Below are 13,197 nucleotides of genomic sequence, written 5' to 3'. Positions count from 1 at the left end.
GCCGTTGGCATGCTCTACTTGCCCATTCGACATGGGATGAGCCACGGCGGCCCAGTCCACCCGGATATGGTGATCCTCGCAAAAATCCAAGAATTTTTTGCCGGTGAACTGGGTGCCGTTGTCGGTGATGATGGAGTTCGGGACCCCGAAGCGATGGATGATGTTGGTGAAGAACGCCACCGCCTGCTCGGACCTGATGCTGTTCAAAGGTCGGACCTCGATCCACTTGGAGAATTTGTCGATGGCGACCAGCAGGTGCGTGTAGCCCCCGGGCGCCTTCTGCAAGGGACCGACGAGGTCCAGACCCCATACAGCGAAGGGCCAGGTGATGGGTATTGTCTGCAGAGCCTGAGCGGGCAGGTGGGTCTGCTTCGCATAGAATTGGCACCCTTCACAGGTGCGGACAATTCTAGTGGCGTCATCCACCGCCGTTGGCCAGTAGAAGCCTTGCCGGAAAGCATTCCCGACAAGGGCTCGGGGCGCTGCGTGGTGGCCGCAAGCCCCCGAGTGTATTTCTTGCAGCAGTTCCTGACCTTTGGCGATGGAGATGCATCGCTGGAGGATGCCCGAGGGGCCGCGATGGTAGAGCTCCTCTTCATCGCCCAGCAAGACGAATGACTTGGCGCGTCGCGCTACCCGCCGAGCCTCGACTTGGTCGGGGGGTAGCTCTCCTCGACGGAGATATTGCAGGTACGGGGCCTGCCAATCTCGATCAGGCGTGGCCCCGCTCTGCTCTTCCTCGACGTCCAGTGCCTCGCCCTCGGGGGCCGAGGGTACCTCGGGCTGAGCCGAGGGTACCTCGGGCCGAGCCGAGGGCGCCTCGGCTTGAGCCGAGGGTGCCTCGGGCTCGGGCGCGTCGTCGATCTTGACGGAGGGTCGATGCAGATCCCGGGAGAAGACGTCCGGGGGGACCGTCGTTCGCCCCGAGGCTATTTTAGCCAGCTCGTCTGCGGTTTCGTTGTAGCGCCGAGCGATGTGGTTGAGCTCGAGCCCGAAGAACTTGTCTTCCAGGCGCCGAACCTCGTCGCAGTAGGCCTCCATCTTCGGGTCGCGGCAGTGGGAGTTCTTCATGACTTGGTCGATGACGAGCTGCGAATCGCCGCGGGCGTCGAGGCGTCTGACCCCTAGCTCGATGGCGATCCGCAACCCGTTGACCAGAGCTTCGTACTCGGCCACATTGTTGGACGCCGGGAAATGGAGGCGCAGCACGTAGCGCAGGTGCTTTCCAAGGGGCGAGATGAAGAGCAGGCCCGCGCCGGCTCCTGTCTTCATCAGCGACCCGTCGAAAAACATGGTCCAGAGCTCCGGTTGGATCGGAGCCGTCGGCAACTGGGTGTCAAGAGGGACGGCCTTAACCGTCTCTGCTAGCTCGAAGTTGCCGGCATGGCGCTTCACGTCTGGCACCTCCTTGGAGAGGTTCTCCAGGTCGGCGATGAGGGCCTCGGACTCGGCGAGGGCCTCGGCGTACTCCACGCACTCCACGTCGCATTCGAACGCGTGTTTGTACGTGGGGCCGACGGTGATGACCCCGTTGGGGCCCGACATCTTGAGCTTCAGGTAGGTGTAGTTGGGGATGGCCATGGACTTCGCGTAGCATGGCCTCCCTAGTACGGCGTGGTAGGTTCCTCGGAACCCGACAACCTCGAACGTCAGGGTCTCCCTTCGGAAGTTGGAGGGCGTCCCGAAGCAGACGGGGAGGTCGAGTCGCCCGAGGGGCTGGACGCGCTTCCCAGGGATGATCCCGTGGAAGGGCGCAACGCCTGCTCGGACGGAGGACAGATCGATGCGCAGGAGCTTGAGGGTCTCGGCGTAGATGATGTTGAGGCAGCTGCCCCCATCCATCAGGACCTTGGTGAGCCTGACATTGCCGACAACGGGGTCGACGACGAGCGGGTATTTCCCCGGGCTCGGCACATGGTCGGGGTGGTCGGCCTGGTCGAAGGTGATGGGCTTGTCGGACCAGTCTAGGTAGACTGGCGCCGCCACCTTCACCGAGCAGACCTCCCGGCGCTCTTGCTTGCGATGCCGAGCCGAGGCATTCGCCGCATGCCCTCCATAGATCATGAAGCAGTCGCGGACCTCGGGGAACTCTCCTGCTTGGTGATCTTCGTTCTTGTCGTCGTCGCGGGCCCTGCCACCCTCGGCGGGTGGCCCGGCCCTGTGGAAGTGACGCCGAAGCATAACGCACTCCTCGAGGGTGTGCTTGACGGGCCCCTGATGGTAGGGGCACGACTCCTTGAGCATCTTGTCGAAGAGGTTTGCACCTCCGGGGGGCTTCCGAGGGTTCTTGTGCTCGGCGGCGGCGACAAGGTCCGCGTCAGCAGCGTCGCGTTTCGATTGCGACTTCCTCTTGCCTTTCTTTTTGGCGCCGCGCGGAGCAGACGCCTCGGGAGCCTCTTCCGATGGGCGGCCCTGGGGCTGCTTGTCCTTTCGGAAGATAGCCTCGACCGCCTCCTGGCCATAGGCGAACTTGGTGGCGATGTCCATCAGCTCGCTCGCCCTGGTGGGGGTCTTGCGACCCAGCTTGCTCACCAGGTCGCGGCAAGTGGTGCCGGCGAGGAACACGCCGATGACATCCGAGTCGGTGATGTTGGGCAGCTCGGTGCGCTGCTTCGAGAATCGTCGAATGTAGTCCCGGAGCGACTCCCCCGGCTGTTGCCGGCAGCTTCGAAGGTCCCAGGAATTCCCGGGGCGCACGTATGTGCCCTGGAAATTGCCAGCGAAGGCTTGGACCAAGTCGTCCCAGTTGGAGATCTGCCCCGGAGGCAGGTGCTCCAACCAGGCGCGAGCAGTGTCGGAGAGGAACAGGGGGAGGTTACGGATGATGAGGTTGTCGTCGTCCGTCCCACCCAGTTGGCAGGCAAGGCGGTAGTCCGCGAGCCACAGTTCCGGTCTCGTTTCCCCCGAGTACTTCGTGATAGTAGTTGGGGGTCGGAACCGGGTCGGGAATGGCACCCGTCGGATGGCCCGACTGAAGGCCTGCGGACCGGGTGGTTCGGGCGAGGGACTCCGATCCTCCCCGCTGTCGTAGCGCCCCCCACGCCTGGGGTGGTAGCCTCGGCGCACCCTTTCGTCGAGGTGGGCCCGACGGTCGCGTCGATGGTGCTCGTTGCCGAGGTGGCCCGGGGCCGCAGGCGCGGTGTTGCGCGTGCGCCCGGTGTAGACCGAGGCTTCCCGCATGAATCGGGAAGTCGCGGCATGAGGTTCCGAGGGATATCCTTGCCTTCGGGAGGCAGTGCTCTCGGCCCGTCGGGCCGCAGCGCCTTCCAGGAGATTCTTGAGCTCTCCCTGGATTCGCCGACCCTCGGTGGTTGATGGCTCCGGCATCGCGCGGAGGAGCATCGCTGCGGCTGCCAGGTTCTGACCAACCCCGCTGGATGCGGGCGGCGACCTGAGCCTGACATCGTTGGCGACGCGGTGCTGGAGACCTTGGGGCAGGTGACGTATTTCTCCGGCCAGGGGTTGGCCCGCCCATACCTGCCCGACGTCCCGACGGATCGGCTCAAGCGCTCCTGTTCCCTCGTTGAGCCTGGCCTGCGCCTCGCGGACTTGCTCGAGTTGTGGGTCGTAACCCCCCGCCGGAGCGGGGACCACAGCTAGCTCCCGTGGGATGTCGGCGCGAGGCACCGGCCTAGGAAGATCACCGTCCTCCGGCATGCCGAGATGGTTGCCTTCGGAGGGATCCCCTAGCTCGATGTGGAAACATTCGCGGCTTGGGCCGCAGCTCTCGTCGCCAAGGCTGCGGCTTCCGTCGGAACAGTCGGATAGGCAGTAGTCACATGCGGTCATGAAGTCCCGCATGGCACTGGGGTTGCCCAATCCGGAGAAATCCCAACAGACGCTGGGATCGTCATCTTCCTCGGACCCAGAGGGCCCGTAGGTCGAGACGTCCGTCAGCCGGTCACAAGGCGACCGTATACGAAACCCCAGTGGGGTTGCACTCGCCTCAATGAGAGCGCCCGCCAAAACGAGGTCGTTTGGCGGGTTGAGGCCGAGTCGAAATGACGCAAGATGGGAGTTAGTCGGTACCTTTTGGTCGACGAGGAGCGACGTAGTCACATCGGGGACTGGTTGCACCGTCATCTCAGGTACGAGGGCGACGTCCTGCAGGCTTTCCGCGAGCGCGCCGGCGTCGTCTTCTTGCTCGGGGTCAGCGTGTCGCGGGGGGACGACGCTTGCCTTCGTCTTGAACGCGAGGTCGACGTCCGGCGTGCCTTCCGTCGGGGCGTCGGGGGCGTCGATTCGCTCGACGGCCAACGAAGCGCGGCCTCCCGCTTGGCCTTGATGGCCCCGCCTCCTCCTCCGTTGGCGGGGGAGAGAACGGAGCGAGCTCGAATGTTGCTCTTCCACCACGCGGGGAAGATGTCGTCGATTCTGCCGCCGGCGGGCGGGTTGTTGGCCGCCATTGTCGTTGTCGCGCGGCGGTGGAAGAAGTATCATGTCGTAGCTGCCGTCGAAGGACATGAACTCAAGAGTCCCGAAACGAAGCACCGTCCCGGGCCGGAGAGGTTGCTGGAGACTGCCCATCTGGAGCTTGACGGGGAGCTGTTCGTCAGCACGCAGCAGGCCCCTACCTGGCGTGCCAACTGTCGGCGTTTCGAGACAGGGGGGTCCCAAAGCCGACGAGTGAGTGTGCTGCGTGCCCCAGCCCAGATGGGTCGAGCGCGTGGGCGAGCGCGAAGGGGGGAGAGGCGAGGTGGCCGGAGCCGAGCGTGAGAGAGGTGGAAGTCCCGCGGCCTTCGTGTTCGTCCCGCGCCCAGGTCGGGTGCGCTTGCAGTAGGGGGTTACAAGCGTCCACGCGGGTGAGGGAAGCGAGCGGCCCCAAGAGAGCGCCTGTCCCGTCCTCGGTCCCGCGCGGCCAACCTTCTCTAAGAAGGCCCTGGTCCTCCCTTTTATAGTCGTAAGGAGAGGATCCAGGTGTACAATGGGGGGTATAGCAGAGTGCTACGTGTCTAGCGGAGAGAGAGCTAGCGCCCTAGGTACATGCCAACGTGGCAGCCGGAGAGGTCTTGGCACCTTGCTGGCGTGATGTCGTGGCTGTCGGAGGTGCGACGGAGCCTGGCGGAGGGACAGCTGTTGGAGCGGTCGAGTCCTTGCTGACGTCGCCCTGCTTCCGTAAGAGAGCTGGGGGCCGCCGTCGTCACAGAGCTTGTGGAGCGCCATCATTGCCCATCCGGCGGAGCTGGCCGGATGGGACGCTGGTCTTGTTCTCCGTGACCCGGGTCGATTCGGGGTAGGACGATGATGGCGCTTCCTGTTGACGTGGCGGGTCTGTGCCCTAGGCAGGGTGACGTGGGGGCTCCTCCGAAACCGAGGTTGAGTCTGTCTTCTGTTGCCGAGGCCGAGTCCGAGCCATGGGGTCGGGCGAGGCGGAGGTCGTTCAGCCGAGGCCAGGGCGGAGTCCGAGCCCTGGGGTCGGGCGAGGCGGAGGTCGTTCGGCCGAGGCCAGGGCGGAGTCCGAGCCCTGGGGTCGGGCGAGGCGGAGTTTCGTCGTCTCCCGGGTCTTAGCCTGAGTCCGAGCCCTGGGGTCGGGCGAGGCGGAGGTCGTTCGGCCGAGGCCAGGGCGGAGTCCGAGCCCTGGGGTCGGGCGAGGCGGAGTTTCGTCGTCTTCCGGGTCTTAGCCCGAGTCCGAGCCCTGGGGTCGGGCGGAGCGGAGTTCGCCGTCTTCCGGGTCTTAGCCCGAGTCCGAGCCCTGGGGTCGGGCGGAGCGGAGTTCGCCGTCTTCCGGGTCTTAGCCCGAGTCCGAGCCCTGGGGTCGGGCGGAGCGGAGTTCGCCGTCTTCCGGGTCTTAGCCCGAGTCCGAGCCCTGGGGTCGGGCGGAGCGGAGTTCGCCGTCTTCCGGGTCTTAGCCCGAGTCCGAGCCCTGGGGTCGGGCGGAGCGGAGTTCGCCGTGGCGCCTTTGGCAAGGCCTGACTGTCTGTCAGACTCACTCTGTCGAGTGGCACCGCAGTCGGAGTGGCGCAGGCGGCGCTGTCCTTCTGTCAGACTGGTCAGTGGAGCGGTGGAGTGACGACGGTCACGTCGGCTCTGCCGGGGGGCGCGTGTCAGGATAAAGGTGTCAGGCCACCTTTGCGTTAAATGCTCCTGCAACTCGGTCAGTCGATGTGGCGATTTAGTCAGGGTTGCTTCTGAGCGAAGCCAAGGCCTCGGGCGAGCCGGTGATGTGTCCACCGTAAAAAGGGGGGCCTCGGGCGAGACGGAAGTCTCTCGAGGTCGGCTGCCCTTGGCCGAGGCTAGGCTCGGGTGAAGCGTGATCGAGTCACTCGTGTGGACTGATCCCTGACTTAATCGTACCCATCAAGCCTTTGCAGCTTTATGCTGATGGGGGTTACCAGCTGAGAATTAGGCGTCTTGAGGGTACCCCTAATTATGGTCCCCGACAGTAGTAGTAGATAAGTATCACCGAGATTCTTGAATTAGATTTTTGGATGGAGGTAATATTATTTAAAGAAGAGCTTTGCATGCAATTTCTTTTGTTTGAATAATGTATTATACTTAAATTCCTTTTTTGCATGTGTGACATTTTTCTTCGTAATATTTTTTCCATAGATCAGACTTCTGAGTCATTTTCATAAACCAACGCCAAGCATGAATCCATGTTTCTTACTTGAAACCCCAAACCAACACCATGAGCAGGAGACACTCACGTTGGCGTCGCTTATCGATGACGAGAAGAAGCTTGGCGACTGTCAGTTCGACCTCTAAAAGCAGTCCTACGTGGTCGCATGCGCCGCTGTGTACGACAAGCTCCCCGAAGCCACCACTTGGACGTGGTCCAGAGCAGCTGCACCGCGCTGTCCATCGTTAAGCAGGGGGCCTCATGATTGTCGCCAACATTGACGACTCTCGGGTTGTTCTGGACACCGCATCCGACGATGACGCCATCACGTCGTCTAGCTCATCGTCCACCTAAAGCCCAACCTACCACGTAAGTCGCTACTAAACGGACATGGATTCTTGTGCGCTGGGACGATGAACGTTGCTGACGTTGTGTGAGTGTCCTCGAACATGATGTATGGAGTGGAGTCGCTGATGAGTCCGGGGTGCACTTCGTTTGGTAGCCCAACCAAGAGTCATCGGTACTCGTCATGTCGCGCGCGTTCGACGACTACTATATCGAGGATTGTGGCGTCATCTTAGCGTCGGAGGTGACGTAGAGGAGGATCGACAACAGTGACCAGTTCGTCATCCTCGCCACCGTCAGAGTAGCTTTTGTGCCGACCTGCCTTTAATTCTCTTCGCAAACACACACACTTACCTTTTTGTTTAAGCAAGAGCGTATGGTGGTGCGTGTCTGATGACTAACGATGTACGAGGAAATTTCTTTCAGCATGTGTGGAACGTGCTCTCCAATGATGAGACCATACAAATCATAGCATATATCGAAGTCTGCATGATACTGATGGTTGCAATGTAGTGGTGAAACAACTAGATTAAAATAACAAAATTTATGTATGGCTAGGATCACAAATTGATTATGAAACATTTTCTCATAATAATATAACATACATTTTATATATAAGTTATCGTAGTATACTGATATTATATATTACCGTTGCAACGCACGGACACTCAGCTAGTTAAACAGTTATGGCTCAAAAAAAGGACTGAACACATGACACATACAACTGCAACTCTCGGTGGTGGGGGACTCACCAATGGAGATGCACGGCCACGCTGCTGCACTCTCGTCGTCCAGGGAACCGCGTGGCGCGTCATCCTGGGAGAGGAAATCGAGGTCGCGACGTCATGGCTGCGATGGCACGGCGTCCCGGGAGGGAGGCGTGGCGGCGCGGCGTGAACGAGCAGGTGAGTGTCAACAGAGGAAGAACCGTGGGAAGAAGAGATGCATGTGGATATAAAAAAAAGGACTGAACACATGACACATACAACTGCAACTCTCGGTGGTGGGGGACTCACCAATGGAGATGCACGGCCACGCTGCTGCACTCTCGTCGTCCAGGGAACCGCGTGGCGCGTCATCGTGGGAGAGGAAATCGAGGTCGCGACGTCATGGCTGCGATGGCACGGCGTCCCGGGAGGGAGGCGTGGCGGCGCGGCGTGAACGAGCAGGTGAGTGTCAACAGAGGAAGAACTGTGGGAAGAAGAGATGCATGTGGAAAAACCGGTTAGATTTTTTTTTAAATGAAAGGAAGGACAATTTATCAGAGAGTCACGCTTTGAGAAGGGCAGGCTCGTAGCTGAGATTTTGGTGCCATAAGAGGGACTCCAATAGTTCTCTAAAAAGAGCTTGCTAAAATCATATTTAGCAAGTTACTAAATAGTTATTGGAAATAAAAATAACTTGGTCTACAATAGTTGCTCATATTTATATATTTAATAAGTAGTTTGATTTGAATCTAGCTTTGGCAGCCTTATCCCCATGAGATCTGGCTGACGGTAAGGTTGAGAGCAGAGAATGTCGAGAGCATAAGAGAAAAGACCGGACGACATGAATTATGGAGGAGTGGTGGTTCGATGTCGCAACCTATGAGACAGTTAGGTCCGACGGTGAAGGAGAAACTTGTATCACACGCGTTTGATCTAGCTACCCCACTATGCTATAAAGTGGAAAAAAAGAGTGTGCTATACTTGGCTACCTCACTGTGTGGGAAAGGGGAAAAATAATCACGCCAGTGTGAAGAAATTGACGTCAACTGCATTTAGAGAGTTCCTATCAAGTTGCTAAATGTGGAGAGTAAATAGAGTTGGATAGCAACTAACTAAATTTAGCAAGTCTATTTAGAGAACCATTGGAGAATCATTTTTCTGTTCACTTCTTAAATTTAAGATTTAGAGAGTTTTTTTAGAGAACTCTTGGAGTGGCTTTAAGAAGAACATAAAAATTGGGCCTCCCATACAAGTATAACATTTTTTAGTATATATATATAATCTTATATTATATCGATAATGTGATATCAAAAATTATACCAAATAAATTTTACAATACTTCTAAAGTTTCTTCTGGCAATTCTTCAGGCAAAGTCATCAATGATTGTGTTGATATCAATTTTATCTAATATTTTTTCTCAATACGTAGATGGCCAAATGATTCAATCGTTATTGAGAGATTGTAGACATCAAATAGTTCTTCAATTATTTTAACATCAAAAAACTCCTTTTATTTGATGCCCCCATGACATGTATAGTTAATAAGATTTGATAAGCTATAGAAACAGTAGGATAGGAATCCATCTTATTGACATACTCAAATATCTCCGTAGAAGACATGTGCTGTCAAAATTAACTTCAAAACTCTCAAAACTAGAGATTAGATTATTTAACTGAACATTAGCTATCATGTTACCTATACAATTACAAGGGGCCCTAGGATTTGGGGCATGGGACGACCGCCCGAGTGGCCCTATGCCCTGAGCCGGCCCTATAGAAGGGCATATGAGTGAAGCCTACTAGAACTAGGGTATTTTGGCGAAACTTACATTTCATGAGGGTAAAGAAGCAAATAACTTCCGATACGCGATGTTCCTGAGTCCAACAGTTCACCCAAAGTTTACCCATAAGCATTTTTTGCATTGTTCTGTACTGTAGATTATACTGTTCATAGAGTGGATTGTGAATATGAGAAAACTCATTTGTTGCCTATGGTGTTTGGCGCAGTTTGTTTTGGTGCCCAATTCATATGACAGAAAATTAGACGCATGAGTTTTTTTCTAACGCATGCGTCATTTTCTATATATCCTCATCATACTTTTAATCCGATCATAAAAAAAATTAATAGATTGAATATCGTCGAATGATGTGGCGTCACTTACAGTGGAAGCAGTTGTAGTAAGGCTGACAGGGAATCGAGGTTTACTTGCCTCTCGCTCGGACGACCTTCAGGTGGCAACCTATCTTGAAGTGCGAGAGGCACCACTTCTCCGTCACCTTGCATTTTCTGAGCTTGTTGTCACTGGACCTCCTCGTCCCACTTCTTCATGTAGGCTTCTAATTTCTCATGCTCAATGACCGACAAATTAGTCAGCCTTCTGTCGCTGTTTGGAGAAACATTCTTGAGATATTAGAATCGGCAATAGAAGCCTATTTTTGTAGATCTACAATATCTGTCCCTGGTAGAGTCGCCAAAAAGTGTGTTGGCATCGATTTGGTACCAAAACACTAGAAGTGTACAGCCTGGCGGTGCCCTCTACGGCGACGCGGACGGTCCGCGACCTTGTTGGAGGAGCGATTCCTTTCCTATGTTGCTTCGGATGGTCCGCGCTCTGGGCTGGACGGTTCGCGATGACGTAGGGTCGTCTTTCTCCTTGTAGGAACCAAGACCTCACCCCCAAGGGGGAGAGATCTCAGGGTGCTTCGGGGTTAGCAAGCCTATCTGGGTGTCCCCAGACGACATAGAGTCATCTAGGTATTAAGGAACCATGTCGAGTAAGAGACCCTAAAGACATTCACCCTCGTAGCATATGACTACTCTCATCAAGGTAAGTTTCTAGGGTCGTATTGGGGTCGGTAGACCACCCAAGACGGATCTAGATGACATAGAGTCGAATAGAGGTGAATGTGGATATGCGGAAAACTACAACTAGAACTACGCTACGTCTATTCTTAGGGCAAGAATGATAAAGAAAGTAATAAATTGGTTCAATTGTAATGTGTTCTAGGTGTCAAATATGATGCTCAACAACACGATCTGTCATACAACATCTTTACGATGGATTAACCTCTCACTTGTACAATGTCCATGATGTGACAACACATCAATTATATTTGATGGTATAGTGGTGCGACAATTACATGACACGCGAGGGCCCAGTAAAATCAGTGTGATGAATCCTCCCCATTAAAATAAATTTAAAATTAAAGTGGACCATCTCTAAAAAATAAATTAAAGTGGCCTTATGTCCACATATACCATATATTAAATTGTGGATATTACACTTTATATTATCAAAAAGTCGAGAAAGATATGAGTTAAAAAGAAGAGCTACTCTTTTTTATAGCTAGCTTGCTTGTTCATCCTCCTTTAGCTAGCAAGGTGGTACTATCCAGACAGGGATGGAGACAGCGGTGGGGCAAGCGAGGCTCGAGCCCCCTACCGCTCCCAAGCATACGAAGCCCACTTGTTGAGCACTGAATTGAGCCTTGCGGACGATCCGGCCCTGAGGCCGGACGGTCCGCGGTCCGGACAGTTCGCGCCTGTGGGCCGGACGGTCGGCGCGTGCGCAGGCAGATTAGGGTTCCAAGTTTTGTGCTACGGTTGTTAGCTAAATTCGCGGAATTAGCTCGGGAGATTAGTTTTTAAAGGGTCCAGCCCCCCTCCTCTATAAATACAGAGGTATACGGCCGATTTGTAATCATCAATTGAATCAATAACACTTCTATTTCGCATTTATTTCCTAGGAGTAGTTCTAGTCTAGTTCTAGTTTAGTCTTCCAATTCCCAAATTCTTCGCTTCTCTTCGACTCTACGTCGATTAGAGGAGTCTAGGTCGGCCTACCGAGCCTAGACATCACCTAGGATCTCTTCTCCCCGACGGGGTCCCTCCCAGGAGCAAGATCCAGGCGCCACCGGCGATCTTCCGCCGCCCCTGCGCATGCGCGGGCTGTCCGACCGTCAGGCAGGAACCCTAGCATCACACCAGGCCGCGGACCGTCTGCCCCTGTGTAGAGAGCACCGCCGCTGGTTCGTGTTGAGTGATTGGCGCCCTAAAAAGGTGTCAACATACTTTTTGGCGACTCCGCTGGGGAAAACACATATAGACCTATCAAATCGGCCCTCAATGGCCGATTCAAAGGATAGCTCTGAAGTTTCCACCATCAATATCATCACGCCGACATGGGAAACCTTGCCGGCTGAAGAACAGCTCCTGTTCGAGGAGCACCAGGAGCAGCTGATCCAAGAAGCAAAGGCGAAGTTCCTGGCCAACTTCAAGGTAGACAGGAACAACAAAGTCGTTCGGCAACGGGCGATAGATCTGGCTTCGCTCCGACCTACTACGATTACCCCCACGGCCCCAATGTAAGTAGCACCAACGAACTCCAATCTCTTAAAGCTTACATAGACGAACAACGAGAGCAGTTGCAACGTATCGTAGGGGATATATAAAACGATCATAAAAGGCTAGTGGCTAGTGGCGCTCGATAAGTCTACTATGGCAAATCTTCCTTCACACGAGGTTGAATTGAGGGAATACACACGTAATTCATCGGCTACAGGGTGTCACAACCAGTCACAACCCCTTTATGGGATGCCGATAGACATGTACCTTGGGCAACGACAGCCTCCCACGCACATCGGCGATAAATTTGCCGATCTGTGCATGTCCGGACCGTCCGCACGTGAGCGCGGACCGTCCGGGCCAGCGGCGACCAATCCCATTTTTAGAAGCAAATTACCGAGAACTGCACCCAAGCCGCCACATGCCGTGCAAACCCTAGATAACCCATTCGGACCGTCTGCGTATGGCGCCAGACAGTCCGAATATAAAGTCGGACGGTACGACCACATGGCCGGACAGTCCGCGCACGTAACCGGACGATCCGACACAAAGTTTTTTTAAGGAGGATGGATATCCAACTCCGCATCCGTCCCAGCTAAACTCCCCATCTCACCATGCGACACACCAGCACCATAATATAACCTACCAAACATGTGAGAGTGAGTACTTTCCGGCCTCCAGAAGGCCAGAAAGGAATGACCAGTCTTATGAGCCTCATAGGGCATGTATTAACGCGCCGCAAAACCCAAACCAATGGGGAGGAAAACAACATACCAATATACAAACAACCTCACCCATATTGGATCAAAGAGCCGGTGGTCTCCCACTGACTGCCATCGATATAGTAAGAGAAGAAATAGCTGGGGCGTTCCGAGATAAGCTCGGAGTTAGTATAGTCCCCGGGGGGCAGTCATATCGGAGACCTTATGATAGCCAGTTTGACCGTCTCCCATACCCACAGGGTACCAGAATACCCGAATTCGCAAAGTTTTCGGGTGACCAAGGAAAAAACACGTGCGAACACATAGGCCAGTTCTTAGCACAATTAGGAGAATTGGCCGACACGGAAGCATTTCGCGTGCGTTTATTTTCACTATCTTTAACAGGAACCGCGTTCGCATGGTACGCTACATTACCTCCTAATTCTATCTTGTCATGGGGGGATTTAGAACAAAAATTCTATGATCACTTTTTCTCCGGTGAATATGAGTTAGATTTAGTGGATTTAGTGACCTTGCGAC

Source organism: Zea mays, chromosome 1 (genome assembly GCF_902167145.1).
Source record: "Zea mays cultivar B73 chromosome 1, Zm-B73-REFERENCE-NAM-5.0, whole genome shotgun sequence".
Classification (NCBI taxonomy): domain Eukaryota; kingdom Viridiplantae; phylum Streptophyta; class Magnoliopsida; order Poales; family Poaceae; genus Zea; species Zea mays.
Note: the sequence above shows the minus strand (reverse complement) of the source record.